Source organism: Typopeltis vanoorti, chromosome 9 (assembly GCF_054136105.1).
Source record: "Typopeltis vanoorti isolate ZY-2024b chromosome 9, IOZ_Tvanoo_1.0, whole genome shotgun sequence".
NCBI classification, from domain to species: Eukaryota; Metazoa; Arthropoda; class Arachnida; order Uropygi; family Thelyphonidae; genus Typopeltis; species Typopeltis vanoorti.
The window spans coordinates 79,661,991-79,678,586 of NC_143557.1; the positions used below are offsets into that span (position 1 = coordinate 79,661,991).

General features: G+C 33.2%; 1 protein-coding gene across 7 annotated transcripts in view; it reads right to left on the minus strand.

The window, feature by feature from the left end:
* Positions 1-16,596, minus strand: part of LOC150103183 (uncharacterized) — a 167,124-nt gene that overhangs the window by 109,317 nt on the left and 41,211 nt on the right. For 5 of the 7 annotated variants that reach the window (XM_090397556.1, XM_090397557.1, XM_090397551.1 and 2 more), the window contains exon 3: positions 8,822-8,975. The gene's annotated coding sequence lies outside the window, so the exon portion shown is untranslated. The remainder of the gene's footprint in view (positions 1-8,821; positions 8,976-16,596) is intronic. The other 2 variants (XM_090397558.1, XM_090397555.1) reach the window with 1 other exon arrangement.

Consider the following 16,596-nt stretch of genomic DNA (forward strand, 5'->3'; position numbering starts at 1 on the left):
CCTCTGAAAAATTTTGGTTTTGAAAATAAGTGTAATCTTACTATTATTTCAGTCTGGAATAACATTTTGTTATTTCATGAGTTCTCTGGCTTATGGAATACACTTGATGGCATTCATGAGTTGCCTTAGCACAGACTACTTAGAAGAGAAATGCTGCCCAAGCATCTATGTAAATAAAAGTAAATACTTTTAAGCACCAACTGAGAGCACTTACGATAGTATGGAACAAGACTTTTTGCTTTCTTAAGGTTTCTGCCTGGTCTCTGAGGAGAACCAACAGTAAGAAACAGTTGTCTCCATCCCTCAGTATTCAATAACAGTGAGCTCAAGCTATCAATGAATTAAGGCTTTTCATTGGGGAAGGAGAGAAGTACAGCAGCTAACTGTTGACACTGTCTGGTCCTAAACCCTAACACTCATTATTGTAAATGAATTCTAAGTCCCTTTTTGAGATGAGTTGAAAACCGAAGTTTATGAGAGGAACAAAACCCTGCTTGCCTATGCCAAAGATCTGATTAACTTGGGAATCAGTGACAGTGCCTAGATAAAGTTCCTCTAGTCAACAAGTACAATCAAGAATCTATCCTGTCTTTTTTTTGGGTAACATTAGAGAAGTTTTAAAAGAGGTATACCGTGAGTAGACATATCGATACAAAATTAATAACGGAAAATACTCGCATACAAAGATTATTTAATAGTATAATTTTCGCCTGTGTGTCACAGGCATCTTCAGTACATATTAAGCTCAAATTAAACAATAACTGACAATTCCAAAAAGCACCACCTAAATAGCTGGTGTAAGATAACTAAAAAGGTCCATAAATTTCCTAAAAAAAAAAAGTACTATCTCCCATAAAGGGGATAGATGTAAGCCGTTGGATCTGTTTGAGTTAGGAGAATGAAGTAGAGTTGCATGTGTTTCTTTATCAAGGTTCCATGAGGAACTGACTTTTGTGAAGAACTCTCTTCTTTCTCCAATGAACTCTATGTCTAGTGAAGATGGTACGTTCTGTAAGTCTAGACCTTTCAGGTTTAAAGTATTCAATATAAGATTGGTGTTCTTCTAGCCGAATAGAGGCAGATCTTCCCGTTTGTCTGAAATAAGAAAATCCCCAAGGGCACGGAATCTGGTAGACACCTGGATGATTAAGATGTGGAAGCTTGTCCTTAGGAGAAGTGACAAAGGTGGAGATTTTTCTAAACAGTTGAAAGGCAACAAAAATATTCAGTGGTTTTAAAACTTTTGCTATACGTTCACTGATGCCTTGTACATAAGGGATAGGAATGCGCGTTATGTCTTCTGTGTGTTTGAAGAGGAAGACATTAAAATTACATTAAGAGGAAGACATTAAGTTCTTTTAATGAAGCAATTCTTATAACCATTAGATAGAAAGGAAGAAGTTATATATTGTAGTTCTTTCTGTAAAAGATCATCTGAAGAACAAAAGGAGAGGGTCCGATGAACGAGTGTTTTAATAGTTCCTGCCTTTTGACTGGGATGGTGATGAGATTCCACATGGATATAATGGCCTGTATGAGTCTTCTTTCTATAAACTGAGAAATGTAGGTTACCATCTGGTTGGCGAAGAATTAGAAGATCTAAAAAGGCTAACTGCTTATTTGATTCTACTTCTAGGGTAAACTTGATCCTAGGATGAAGTGCGTTTAACTTAGTGGGAAATTGTTGAAGTTCATCTGAAGAGCCATTCCATACAACAAAAATGTCATCGACATATCTGAACCAATGAGTAGGTCTGGGAGAAATGTTGTCAAAGATACGTTGTTCAAAATGTTCCATAAAGACATTGGAGATAGCAGGAGAAAGAGGATTGCCATTGCTGTTCCTTCAATTTGTTGATACAACTTATTTTTAAAGGAAAATTAACCAGAATGTATTACAATTACAACTAATTGTTATCTTACACCACCTAAGTAGCTGGTGTAAGATAACAGTTATCTTACACCAGCTACTTAGGTGGTGCTTGCAAATGCCATTTCCACAGAACTACAGTGCATAAACCTATATTACATTAATATGGTGGGTGATCTAAAGGAAATCCCAGAATTCTACTTGAAACCAAATTTTTTTCAAGCCACTTCACGTCTCTGATAAGCAAAGTGGTGGCAAAGATGAATTTCTTTGTCTGGTGATACCATACTAAGCAATAAAAATCATCTACTGCCTAAAGACATTCACAAACATCCAAGTCTGGTGTAGGAATAACATAGTCCAAATGGAGAAACAGTTCATCATGAACTAATTAACACTGGTCTACAAGGATTTATAATTAACATTAAAACAATTTTAAGGTTTAGAATTAAAAATGGCAACCTTTCCCTCAAGTAAGCCAAGTCTTTTTGTTGAAAGTATGCCAAACATGAGATTTGGATAACTATGGTTTGATATATATGTATATGACTGGAGAACCTGCTTATGAACATTTTATGTTGCTTCAAGTTCACCAATATCTTCCGATGCTCAAAAGAAAAAGTTTAGCCTGGCGATTTCTTCCTCTTTCTATGACATATTGAATATTCTTCAATTGCTAAACATATTTCAGGTTAAAGTGTGCACTTATTTCAAGGGTAATAAAGAATAGTGTATATATATATTTTTTTTTAAATTATTATTACCCTTGAAATATGGAAAAGTGCTACAAAAAAAAGGGGGGGGCGCGATTTCAACAGATACTAAACTTGATATATAAAGTGATATGAAAATGGCAACCAATTGCCATTTTCATATCGCTTTCATACTGGTCATGTACTAAGTTACTGTGCATACTGTATTTGATTTCTTTCCATGAAGGAATGAAGAAAAGAAAAAAGACATCACATTTAATTGACGAAATTAATTAATTTAGAAGTATTTTGGAATTATTCATTCTTACTCTTTGTAGCAAGGTAATTTATTTTGGGAAAGGATTAAAAAAATTTAACAACATATATCAAAAGAATAATTTCAACTTATGAACATTCAAACTTAAATACTATTTAAATTAAGGGGATATTAAATCCCGCATTGTTTCAAAACCGAATAAGAAACTCAAAGATCAGAATCAAAGAGTTTCATGCCAAATATAGTAAACTATAAAAGTATTGTTGAATACTAGTGTAAGCCAAAGCACATAGTCCAACACTAGGGCAACTCGTTGCAAAGGCAAGGAAAGTTCCGATTGCGATGAAGAATAGCGATCAGAACTTTCCTCACCTTTGCAACAAGTTGCCTTAGTGTTGGTTCCGATTGCGATGAAGAATAGCGATCAGAACTTTCCTCACCTTTGCAACGAGTTGCCCTAGTGTTAAACGTGCTTTGGCTTACACTAGTATTCACCAATACTTTTATAGTTTACTATATTTGGCATGAAGCTCTTTGATTCTGATCTTTGAGTTTCTTATTTGGTTTTGAAACAATGTGGGATTTAATATCCATATCTCCTCAATTTAAATAATGTTACATCGCCGAATTGAAGCCTATTGGCTCTTTATCTTTATATTTAAGAAACTTAAATACATTTCAATGAATGCATTATGTTCGTAAGTTGGGGTTCGTCTGTAATCGTTAAAAGTACACATATTTAAAAGTGCTTATTAGCACTTTTGTAGGCACATTTTCATGTTTCTCTTTTTGAAGAAACCAAAAGCCAAAATACATCATACTAAATAGTAGCTCTATTAGTATGATGCTTGGTAGAACTGTTCACTTATACTAATCATTTAAGATTTTCTGGAAAGACATCACAAAACATGAGAATAAAAATGAATCACGATTAATATACTAATAACAAACTTGTAGAACTAAGATGTTTATAGTTCTTTAAAATTTCAGGTTTACTGTTGTCCAATAGACTTTCAATAACATCTCCCAAGAAACTTCTGGTTCTATTTTAGTTACTTTTTCAATCTTTAATAGTTTTCAAATTTGAGGACTGGTTTCATTGGAATTACAAGTGAAACAACTGAGGCCATGAGAGGCCAATGCAAGTCTTAACTGTGTAGTTTCTCTGGCTGGTGTTTTTAATGATTAAAAAAATATATATATTTCAGAGAAGAAACTTATTGAGTTCCAACAATTATACCTTAAGTCCTATGATACATTTCTTTCCCATGCTTCACACAAAGATTTTCACGAGACTTAGACATTGGTAGCAGAAGAGAGGAGCTGTTTCACATTCTTTCTTCCTACTGTAAAATTCCCATGCTTCACACAAAGATTTTTCACGAGACTTAGACATTGGTAGCAGAAGAGAGTAGCTACTTCACATTCTTTCTTCCTACTGTAAAATATTTTTAGGAAGGCTATATTTGCTTCAGATAACGTTCAGACATTGCTTTCTATAAGTACAAAACGCAGAAATGCAAATCGTGCTTGCATACCAAACAGTAATGCAGTTACTTTTAAATCGCTGTAAACATTCCAATGGTAGGCTTTGTACCATATTATAGTCATATTCTCTTTATAGCAAACTCAGCAAGAACACGTGAATAGTTTTATAGTGGATAGCTGGATATAGAAAAATTTATTTATAAAGTATTGTGCTTTTCTGACTCAATATCTCCCAACTATTTCCAAGCTTCTAGTTCTATTTTAGTGATGACCTTTTTTTTTTTTTTTGCATTTTTCAATCTTTAATATTTTGTACTTTTTAGTAGTTTTTAGATAGTGAACTAGCATAAAAAGTCAAATGTACTGCCATCAACTATGCAAGTATTTGATACTGCAGTTACAAAAGGCTTCTTATGATTAATTAACAAAACTGCTTTTATGTTGGTTCTAAAACGAGACCACAGATCAGAGCAAACACTGAAAATTATGAGCTTCATTGTTAAAAATTTTGCTATGAGCTTTGAAAAAGACCATTATGTCACAGAAGTACTGTGACAAATTCCATTTATCTCAAAATACAAAGCTAGAATTTCGTTTCAATTTCTGAACACAGAAATTCCCAGAGCTAATAAGTTTAACTATTGAATAGGAGATTCAAATCAGACTGCTGTTTAGATAAATTTAAATGTCAATCAAGAGTATTTCTTCAATCATACAAAGTTTAACAAATTTCAGAAATTCTTTCATCTGATGATGACAATAACTTCCTATCCACAAATGGAAGCAAAAGAAGGTTCATTTTATGTTCAGTATCTCTTATGTAATGATGGTGAACCAGATACCAAAAAAAAAAAAAAAAAAAAAATCAAGAGTAAGTACCTGTCTTATGGCAGACAGAGTTTAGACATTACATTAAATGCCCCCCATAAACCACAGGTTCTCTTTAAGTCACTGGCATTTCTACCAAATCTTTTGTCAAAATTAACTTTAGAAGATGCATGCAGCAACCATAGTAAGCTCTTTTTATCTTGGTCCTTTATGTTACACACAAAACAATGAATGTACTGCAGTCCTTAATGAGTGATACTATTGAGGGAAAAAAAAAAAAAAAAAAAACTTCTTTTCCACGTAGGACAGACACATTTTGTTTTTAATATACACACTAACAGGCAGCCTGCTTAATTTGCAGGCTATATCTTTTAAACATGGCATAAGGAACAAGAGATTGAAAAATTGAGAGCAAGTGACGACTAACAACTGACTGTCAGAGTATCCCTTGAATGAGATGCAGATGTGGTCAAACAATACCTCTAAGTTTTATACTACATTTTGAGAATCACAATAGCTGCAATATGGCAATTAAATAAAAAATTTAAGTTATGAACTAATCCATAAAATAAGTATACACAAACCTATATAGTTAAAAAAAAATTTTGTGATGGAAATTTTTGAATTGGAAATGCAGATTTGGCACCTCAAAATATACGACAATTACCTAAATTAATTTCAGTAACAAAAAAGTTCGGTTAATTGGAGTTGATAAGTATACTTATTAACATTAATTAACCAATGATATACCTACAACTCGAAGCCACGCAAATTGTTACCATAAAAAAATGTTTATTGTCTATAAAGGAGTGTGCTAGTCACATACAATTTGCTGGACTACAACAGAAATTACAATTATCCAGTTCTGTTCACAATCCTGACAGGGAGTAGCAAAACTTTACAAAATCATTTTTAACTATGCAATCTAGCTGCAAGAGGGACAGACTGCAACTCGCTATTTTAACCACAGATCCAATCATGAAATTCACTGATTATAATACAAGAATTCCTCACTTTAAATGATTAATGTATCCCATGAAAACGCTGTGCTAAGTGAAAACGTGTTAAATGAATATAATAAGCAATGAGGGGGGAAAAAAATAAAATTTAACTCTCATGTATCCCATGAAAACGTGTTAAATGAATATAATAAGCAATGAGGGGGGGAAAAAAATTTAACTAGCACATGGACTTTCAAAATGTTTAGTAAATTTTTTGACATTTATACTAATATAACTATAAAGGATAATAAAATGTTTGAAATAACTGAATATTTATTAAACACTGCATATGTATTCATAATTATGCATACAAGTATATTTAAAAGAAGATTATGAGAAATATTTGAACAAGATAGTTTGTTGAACAATTGGCGCAAGAAAGGGTAATGTGCCTTTGCAATGTTTTACTTCAAGCAGAAATTCACGTGATGGTGTATATTTTGTTCCTTCTATATGGGCAGTCGCATTTCTATGTTTTCAATATAGAATACACAGCATAGTAGTTAGAATGTTTTAAATTTCATTTGTAAAATTATTTATGAACTCTGTATAAACTTTGCATTTCTAATTCGTGAATTCTTAATGATATAGAAAATATCAAATGCAATTCTGATTCCAAGGGTATGTATAATCTTTTGCATTTTGAAAAGTTGCTTTACATAAACTGTTTGGTTTCTGCACCCAATGATTGCATTATAAATAGGATTACATTTTCTGTAACTGAAAGTTTTAAATGATTTAATTAAATAGTGTTTGGTGCTACAAATAAAACTTTGTTTTGCTTTCTTGTATAGTCATGCCTGTAGGAAGAAGTATTTTGTATTATGCAAGGTGGTTTTTTATTTCAGTTGTCTCTATATTGTATTTATTGATAAGATAAAGCTGCACCTCGCCTCAAGAATAGTTCAAGAAGTTTCATCTAGACCAGAACGATGGAAAGGGTAAAGTGAATTTTGTGAATTTAACATAAGAGCTTATGTTAAATTAAACTAAATTGTAACAATTTATTAAAAGTGTTAGTGTGAAAAGAGTGTCATTCAAAATTGTGTAAAGTGAGGGGTGTGTTGTTTAAATATCTGCATCAGCTAAAGAACGAAACACATTTGCCTTTTAAATTGATCTTGATTGTTATTTGATACTATTTCCTTGAAACAAAAAAAAAAAAAAAAAAAAAAGCCTAACTTGCAATTTTTATTATACCATTTTGTAATATTCAATTCCATGTGCAAACAAAATATGACACATTTGCACATGGAATTGAATATTATAAAACAATTACCTTTATTCTATAAATGTGTGCATGTGTTTATGTTGAGGGAGAGGAAAGCAGTTAAAGGAACTTTTCAATGGAAGTGATAAATCTTAATGATACCACACTGAGGGGATGACTCAAAAGGAGAAGCATAATTGATTTTTTAGATTTCTGATTTGCAGAATAATTTCATGAATAAATGAAAAATATTAAAGATTTATAAATTCAATAAAATATTACATCCCCAAATCTTAATTTTTCCAATCATTACTTAATGAAATGAGTGACAGATATAAACTATTTTTTCAAAAAAAGGTTGGGGGGAGGGGTCAAAATACTTTTTATACTTCTAAAAGAAACTGATGACCTTCAAGGATTTATTGAATGAATGTACCCAATTTCTGAAATGCCAGATACTGAGTTCATCTCTAGCTGGCTCAGTGCAATAAATCACGTAACAACACTGAAATGCAAAATTGAAAAACTGCATTCTTAGTGTATAGGGCACAAGTGTGTATGTGACCATTAAGATATAAAATGTAGCTATTTCTGTCTAGACACTCTATATATTCTTTACTAGCTTATTTCTTGTAATGATGACATGTTGAAAGATAAATCCCCCCCCACCCCTCCTCAGATGAGAGACCAGGTTTTTTTTTTTTTTTTTTTTTGACAGTAGTTTTATTTGTAATTCATTGTTTTCCATTAGAAAGAGCAATAGAGGTGGGAAAGTGAAAAGGATATATTATAGAATGTACCTTTTTACTTTTCTCACCCCTTGATATCTGCCTGAGGTTTCAAGTATCCAATCTCCCTCATCTTATTCCAAATTATCCCTTCAATATTTTCTACTCTTTCATGGTGTGTGTATATATATATTTATTTTTTGGCTATTTCACACATTGCAAAGGCTAGATCACAAGAGAAAATGAAGTGCTACTGATAGCAGCCATAATCTGTTTTCATCTCAAAACAACTGAAAGCAATTTATTATCATTATCATGATCATTGTCAGATCATTCATGATCACTGAATTTAAAACTGACTTGGGTAACAATTACGACATTAATTAAAACTTTGGATGTGCCCTTGATATATATGGTCTACACTGTGCAACATTATATCAGAACAACAATGAAACCTACATGATTTTCTTTGTTAGTACAAATGAAAAATCAAATCCTCAAATATTTATGATTTTCAGGCCAGTTTTAAAACAAGAGAAGCGATTTCATAGTATAAACAAAATAAAAGCAAATTATTTCATTTTATTTTGAACTTCATACAGAAGACAAAACATAACCCTATTTTCTTTCCCAAGTTGATGCAAACATACAAATACACATAGAAGATGGAAGTGTTTTACTTCTGAGAATATACAAATATTAAATTGCAAATTTGGCCGTTTATTACCTTTGATTTCCTGAATATTTAAAAACAAAAGTGACTATCCTTGTTTCGTTAAAAGTATGTTTTATCCAATCCTCAACTGCTATCCAATTTCTTCATTCAGAATTTGGTTTACTCCTGATTATTTGGGAAAAATGAAAGAATTTCAGAATAAAGGCTAAAAATAAAGATAAAAATTAATGAAATTTGTATGCAGTAACAAGAAGACTTGAGGCTATTAATTATTATTTAAACACACTGTTTTCTTAACTGGGCATACTGGGTGTAGAGTATCATTTGCTTATATAAATAAAATGGTAAACATTTTTTAACAATCAAGATTTTCACTAAAATATTAAACATGTGGCAAACAGAAAATCTTTATTCTTGGATTAAAAATATTATGCTATTTTGCTATGTGATAAATTAAAAGAATACCTCAGTCATACCTGATTTCAATTACATATATAGTCAATTCCAATTTTGTGTTTTTCTCACCTATGGTCTTGGCATAATTTCCACAAGAATTTATATTTTTATATTTTTTAATGTTAAATTTTATTGAATGAAGAAAATGACAAATTACTAATAACAGGAAAATGGGAAAGCACTATATTTCAGAAAAATATAAACTGCACACACTTCAATAGCATGTGGGCTCACCTTTAGCCTTTATTGCACTTCAAGACAAATTCTTCACAGCCTGTGATATTGAGTATTTCATTTTAAACCGTTCTTATTATCACCATGATCAGCTCATGTGCTGTGGTTGAGAGCATTCAATCTTCCAATCATCTCCATGTGTGCTTTGGATTCAATCTGATGCTGATCAAGCCAGTTAAGCCTTCACACATTCTTCAAATTATGTTGCATGTAATATCATGAATGATTGGTATACTGTCATGTCAAAAAAAGGCATGGGTATGTTTCACAAAATGGTTACAATATAAGAAACATTTATTATCAAGATGTGTTGCATATCCATTGGCATTAATCTTTCTTAGGCAATACAACCAAAAACATGCAACCAACTATCAAAAACAGCTCCAAACCATTACACCTCTGCCAACATCACAACTTTCAAAGCCAGTATAATGCACTCAGGTCAGGTATCTGTTGCATCCATATTTATCTATTCAAAGCACAAAATTAGGTACATTACATGCATCATCCCATATTACACTTCTAATGCTCTATGTATCAGTCGTGATGTTCTTTACACAAGCTTGCACTGTTGATTGGAATGGTTGATGTTCACATTATATCTATCTTCATACAGAAACCAAGACTATGCAATATTTCATGTAATGTCCTACTACTAATAATAATCCGACACCTGTAGACTCTGTAACTTGTGGTTGATTGTTTCTGCAGGACTGCCAAGAGTTTTGTATTATCCTTTTAAGCACTTCTGTTCACTTGACATTAATTTCTGGATCTTCCTTGGTTATTGCAGTGTCCTTGAATTTTCATCAGTTGATGCCATTTATAGTTAATTTTGGGGTATGCAATGTTTCAACCATAGGAATGAATATAGCATACACATGCACACTATGCCTGTTTCAATTTCAAAAAGGTGATGCATTTATATAGCCACAGTTTCCAAACTATTGGCACCATTCCAACCACAGCACAACCAGAAATGATTAAAATGGGCATAATAAGAATGGTTTTCAGCACTATCTAGTGCAGTAAAGCATTGTAGTTCTTATAGAAGTTATGTTCCATGTGAAAAAGGATAAGCTGTTTTAGAATGCAAAGCAACTAAGACTATAAAGTAATTATACATTTCTGATAATTGTGCATTCTCCAGCTAGTTTTAGGAGAGTAAAAAAAACCCTACTACATCCATGTGACCAACTTACCTCCATTAGAAAAGCAAATGGAGTGAGTGCACTCTTGGGTAGATTTTGTAAAAGGTGCATGTGCTTGGTTTTAACAACCATTTTTAAGTGAAAAAAAATCAGGCAAAACAAATTTGAAATGTCATGAGCTCATGAGATACAACTTAGAATAAATAAACTATTCACGGCACATAAGCCAAAAATAACAATTCAACTGTGAATGATATCACTGCCACAATATAAAATACTGCAAAATTGGTTTTTTTTAATTAAAAATTTAAATTTTTAATTTTAATTGTGCCCTTTGACTGGAAAAGAAAAGTTTGATTATCATCATGGTGAGATTATCATATAGAGATAACATGGTTTTTTTTTCTGGTGTTTATCCTGCATATAGGCCTTCAGAATACACATGATTTACAGACAAAAAAAAATACTGATGGCAGTTGTGCACAGTAGGGGAGAGGGTAAATGTGGCAGAGTAGAGTAGAGTGCCCTCCCAGTGGGTCCTTGGAGATGCCACATAATAAATACCGTATTTGCCGGCGCATAAGACGCACTTTTATCTTTGAAAATAGGTCTGAAAAACAGGGTACATCTTATATGCCGATATTCAGTTTTTTTATTACTTTCATTTCTGGAAATTTTCTACAAAATTGCCACCACTATTGATTTTTAAAAGGAAGATGCTACCCAAAGAAAAACTGCTTAAAGGAGTGTTTGTACATGTTCACGCAAAAGGCAGGATGGATGGAGGAGGAATGAAGTTATGGATAGATAAAATTTGGTCTAGGCACACTGCCCTGCTAGTATGGGATCAGTTTCGTTCTCACAGAACAGAAGATGTTAAAAATAAACTCAATGAATTGAAAACTCAGTTAGCTGTAATTCCAGGAGGTCTAGTCAGTTTCAACCTTTAGATGTCTGTATTAATAAACCATTTAAGGGATTTACGAAGGAGAAGTAGAACAGCTAGATGCAGTCTTCAGATTTTGAGGTTACGCCATCAGGAAGAGGCCTAGCATTTCGCAAGTTTGTGAGCGGGTCAAAACTTCATGGGATGCTGTGAAAACTGAGACAGTGGTTAAATCATTTAAGAAGTGTGGCATTAGTAATGCACTGGATGGTACAGAGGACAATTTGTTGTATGAGGACTCAGATTCTGATTAGGTTTCAAGTGTCTCTTCATTTAGCTCTGGAGATGAATTTCTGGGTTTTGACGAAGAAGATTAAAAGGTGGGTACTCTTTCATAGTTAGATTAGGTATTTGTTGAAAGTAGATCTACTTATTACTTTATATTTGAAATACTGTAAATTTATTATAATATTCAGTGATAAAGTTTTTTTCCCTAAAAAATGTGGGTGCGTCTTATACGCTACGGTAATTATATGGAATTTTTCCCATTCCTTTTTAAATTAGAAGAAAAAATACATATGCACTTTTAAAAAATTAGAATTTTTACCATTATTTTCAGAGATCTGACAATTATATCTAACAAATTAAAACATCAAACTGGAACTACACTTATAAAAGTCTAATACAGCATAAAATTAAAATTCTCCAAACTTGCCTTAGGTACATGCAAAAAAAAAAATGCTATTTTTTTCTTTTAATTCTAGTTATAACCTAGAATTAAAACCTTCAACATTAGATATGAGTGTTCTAATCCACATTAGTTAAAAAACTTAACCTATCAGTATAATTTCAATGGTAGGTTAAGTACAAATTTCCCAGTACGTTTTTTTTTTGTGTACTGGAAAAGCAGATTTTAAACTCCAACATATCCAGTTTATAATTATTAAGAAAATTCCACAAAATATGTAATCAATATTAAATGTTTTGCCATCCTAAATTTTGAAATGGCAAACAATTCTAGAAAACACTGTTTACTAAAATAAATTTGGTAAACTAATAACTTTTAATATATTATCATTAACATGTTACACACACAAACATTAAAGCAGCCAAATCACAAAGCATATCTGATATCTGCTGTATGAAATACAATACTGAATTGATAAGGTAAGGTAACGTTTCCCCCTCCTCTCTCTCCTTGATGGGGGGAGGGGGGGGATACTATGTATGTGATGGATTGATGGTAAAAGTATATATATAAATAATAGCAAATGAAAAGAAAAAAGTTAAAATATAAAATACTAATTAATACCTAACCACTTCAGTACAAAAACATTTTCTGTAATAAAAGAGATATCATTCCACTTAAGCAAGTAAATTATACAATAAGTGTAGGTACATATGTATCTAAAGAAGAAAGACAGTAACTTAGGAGCAGCTGTTTCACTGGCATTTTCAATAATCTGTACTACTCTTGCTGCTGTTTTGGTACAGCTCACATTTCAGAAGGATATCAACTTCTAAATTTCAACTAATCTCCTTTTCTTCATATTCATCTCTGCTATAGGCTGGCAGGCAGCCAATAACAGTGGTTGGATGAAATATTTTAGTATGACTGTAAAGCTGGTCAGAAGATAATGTATTCTAAATTTGATCAAAAATATTCAATGGCACGACCTATAGAAGGATCAGTGGGCAGCAAGCATTTGCATGTTTTAATTTGATTGAGATGAATTTTCCAAATGACCTTAATAAACAACTATGTGATCTAAATCAGTTAAAAGTACACTTACAGAGGCCTGCAGAGATTAGGACTATAAACCTTGCATCTCCCTTCCAGAATAAGCACAAATAAACAGAAATGACATCAAAATGAGCTATAGTACATTTTTTTTTCTAATATAAAGTCACAAACTTTGCTGTGCAAAGAAGTGCAAATTTAAAGTTTTTTTTTCTTTGAAATGTTTATTATTATACACGCTCCCTCCATGGAATCTTTTCTCCCCACTGACTCATCCACTAAAAATTTCACCAAGCACTAACCATGAGTTGCACAATACTCATTATACTTTCCTTTGGAAATATCTGCAGGATGAATGAATGAGAGAAGAAAGATCAAACTAAGCTCATTCACTAACAAAGCGCTCATAAATGAGTGGTAATCGATATTGCTCATTCTTCACTTTCCAAGAAAGAAAGAAAGGGGAAAAAAAAAAAAAAGTTCACAGACCCTTGATAACAACAATCTTACTTAATTTCCAGTTCTCTCTGCATTAGTTACACACTGAAAAATTCCCAATAATCCTAAAAAACCTACTGGGTAACTTATGTCTATCATATCCCCACTTTTACCAGCTAAAAACCAATTTCTGAAACCCACAAATCTTCAAATCATTTTCATAAGGAGCATTCCATAAAACTATGACCATATTGGTCACTTAACTCTGGATCCTCTACACCTTATCTCCAAGAAAGCCAGCTAACCAGATGTGTACAACAGCCTAGATAGATACCCTATAATGAGTCTTCCTTTTATAAGATACCCTATAATGAGTCTTCCTTTTATAAGATACCCCCTTTTTGAGTCATCAGAATTCAAGGAGAACCAGCCTCCCTGTCTGGAACTTGGGGGATTGGGCACCAGAGCCCCCTTTTTTGAAGAAACCGACACTCAGGGTAGCCCCTGAGTGTCGAGTCTTCAAAATCTGAGTCACCAGAATTCAAGGAGAACCAGCCTACCAGTCTGGAACAAAGGGGGTTGGGCACTGTAGCTCCCCCATAAATAAATAAAAAGAGAAGTGACACATTCTTGGACATAACACCATAAATCCAGCACTTCCAAATTTGAAGAAAGAGCAGTAAATTAGTTTTATAGACCAATCACTCATCATGGTTGCATATCAGGAGAGTTCTCTACACAAGAATGCTGTTTACATTGCCAGATCATTCCTGAAAAAAAAAAAAATTCCTTTTTTGAAGAAACCGACACTCAGGGTAGCCCCTGAGTGTCGAGTCTTCAAAATCTGAGTCACCAGAATTCAAGGAGAACCAGCCTACCAGTCTGGAACACAGGGGGTTGGGTACTGTAGCTCCCCCATAAATAAATAAAAAGAGAAGTGACACATTCTTGGACATAACACCATAAATCCAGCACTTCCAAATTTGAAGAAAGAGCAGTAAATTAGTTTTATAGACCAATCACTCATCATGGTTGCATATCAGGAGAGTTCTCTACACAAGAATGCTGCTTACATTGCCAGATCATTCCTGAAAAAAAAAAAAGTAATGGATGGGAGTTGTCAAGGTCATGTTATGACCAAGCTGCATGTCCTAAGTCTTCTGTGCCAATACTGTGAAAAATGTAAATCACGGTAACAATGCAAATCAAAAAACCTTTTCAACATCTATGCAAGTAAATGTGCACCACTGCTTACAATATCCTTTGTGTCATGGATGGAAAAACTACAATACCATCTCATCTTTTCTTACTTTATTCTAATGGAGTCAACTACTATCCTTACTGCTGTTCTCCTAATTCTGACTATCTCAATTCCAGCCCCTAAAATTTTTATTTATAAAGTTGAATTTTCCACATTCAAATATACCCAGAGTGAAGTCAGGTTCCTTGAAGGGTTCAATGTTAACACTCCAAATGGCTTCCCTTTTCCAATTCCACAAAACAACTAGATCTTCTAGTTGTTTAGTGGAACTCATAACTAATTTATATTAGTTATGAGCTAATGTAAATCATATACTTCTCAGCAGAATATCAGATAATACTTAGCATCCTCCTAACCAGAAGAAAGCTACAGATGCAGCTTTCTTCTTGGTAACTCAAACTGGAGCCTTCTCCAAAAATGCTTGAAACTGTCTGCCAGGATAAAATATATACATACATACACACCCTCTGTCCAAAAAGAAACCAAACCTTTCGAAAATAGAAGAAACCAGTGGCGCCACCTGTTGTATCTTTTTGTTGTTGAAAGCAGCAACCTTCATTAGTGTTGTATCAACTGTTTATGACATTTGTTTCATTAGAAGCTGAATTATAGCACCAAGAGTGACAGTGTGTTTTGATGAACGGTTGGAAAATGAGTTTGAAACAGAGAACTGTGATTGACTTGTGTTAAACTTGGTAAACATTTTACCAAAATGCATCCAATGCCTTCAAAAAGCATACAGTGATGAATGCATATCCCATACTCAAGTTTATGAGTGGTTTAAGTGATTTCAAAGTGGTCATGAGGACGAAAAGCCGGGCCGTCCAAACACTGGACTGAGCAAAGTTAACATCCAAAAAGTGCGTGATTTCATCAAAGACCCAAAATCATCCAGCAGATTGATTAAAGATGAATTGGGGATTCTAAAATCAACTGTTCATAACATTTTGACTGAGAGTTTTGACCTTGGTAAATTAAATTCATGAATTGAAGTGCCAGAGTGCTGAGTGGAGACCACCAGAAGAGGGGCATCCGAAAAAGTCGCTTGGAGAAGTCAAAAGTAAAGACAATGCTGATTTGTTTCTATGATTCCAAGGGCATTATCCACAAATAATTCGTTCCACCTGGCCAAACGGTCAATGGCGAGTTTTATCTCAAAGTTTTGAAGCGATCGATAGTGAGAATAATCACGTACGGCACGAATATCACGATGCAGGCAGCTGGTCACTTTTGCACGATAATGCATCATCTCATCATTTGAACATTGTGAAAGTTTTTGAGCAAAAACCAAGTTTGTGTGTTGGATCACTCACTGTATTCACCTGATTTAGCACCCTGTGACTTCTTTCTCTTCCCCGACTTCATTTGCCGATGAAAGGAAAGAGATACGACAACACTGAAAACGTTCAAGTTGCAGTAACCACGACGCTCAACAGTATTCCAAAAACCGATATAAAAAACTCATTTAGCAAATTAATTGACTGTGTGAAATGCTGTATCGAAGCTGAGGGAGAGTATATTGATTGAAATAAATGATTTGAATAATTATAATTAGCCTGTGTTTTTATTTTCTATCAAAAGTTTGGTTTCTTTTTGGACAGAGAGTATATACACATGCATATATTAAAAAAAATTAAGGTAGAGAGGCAGTCCACGAAA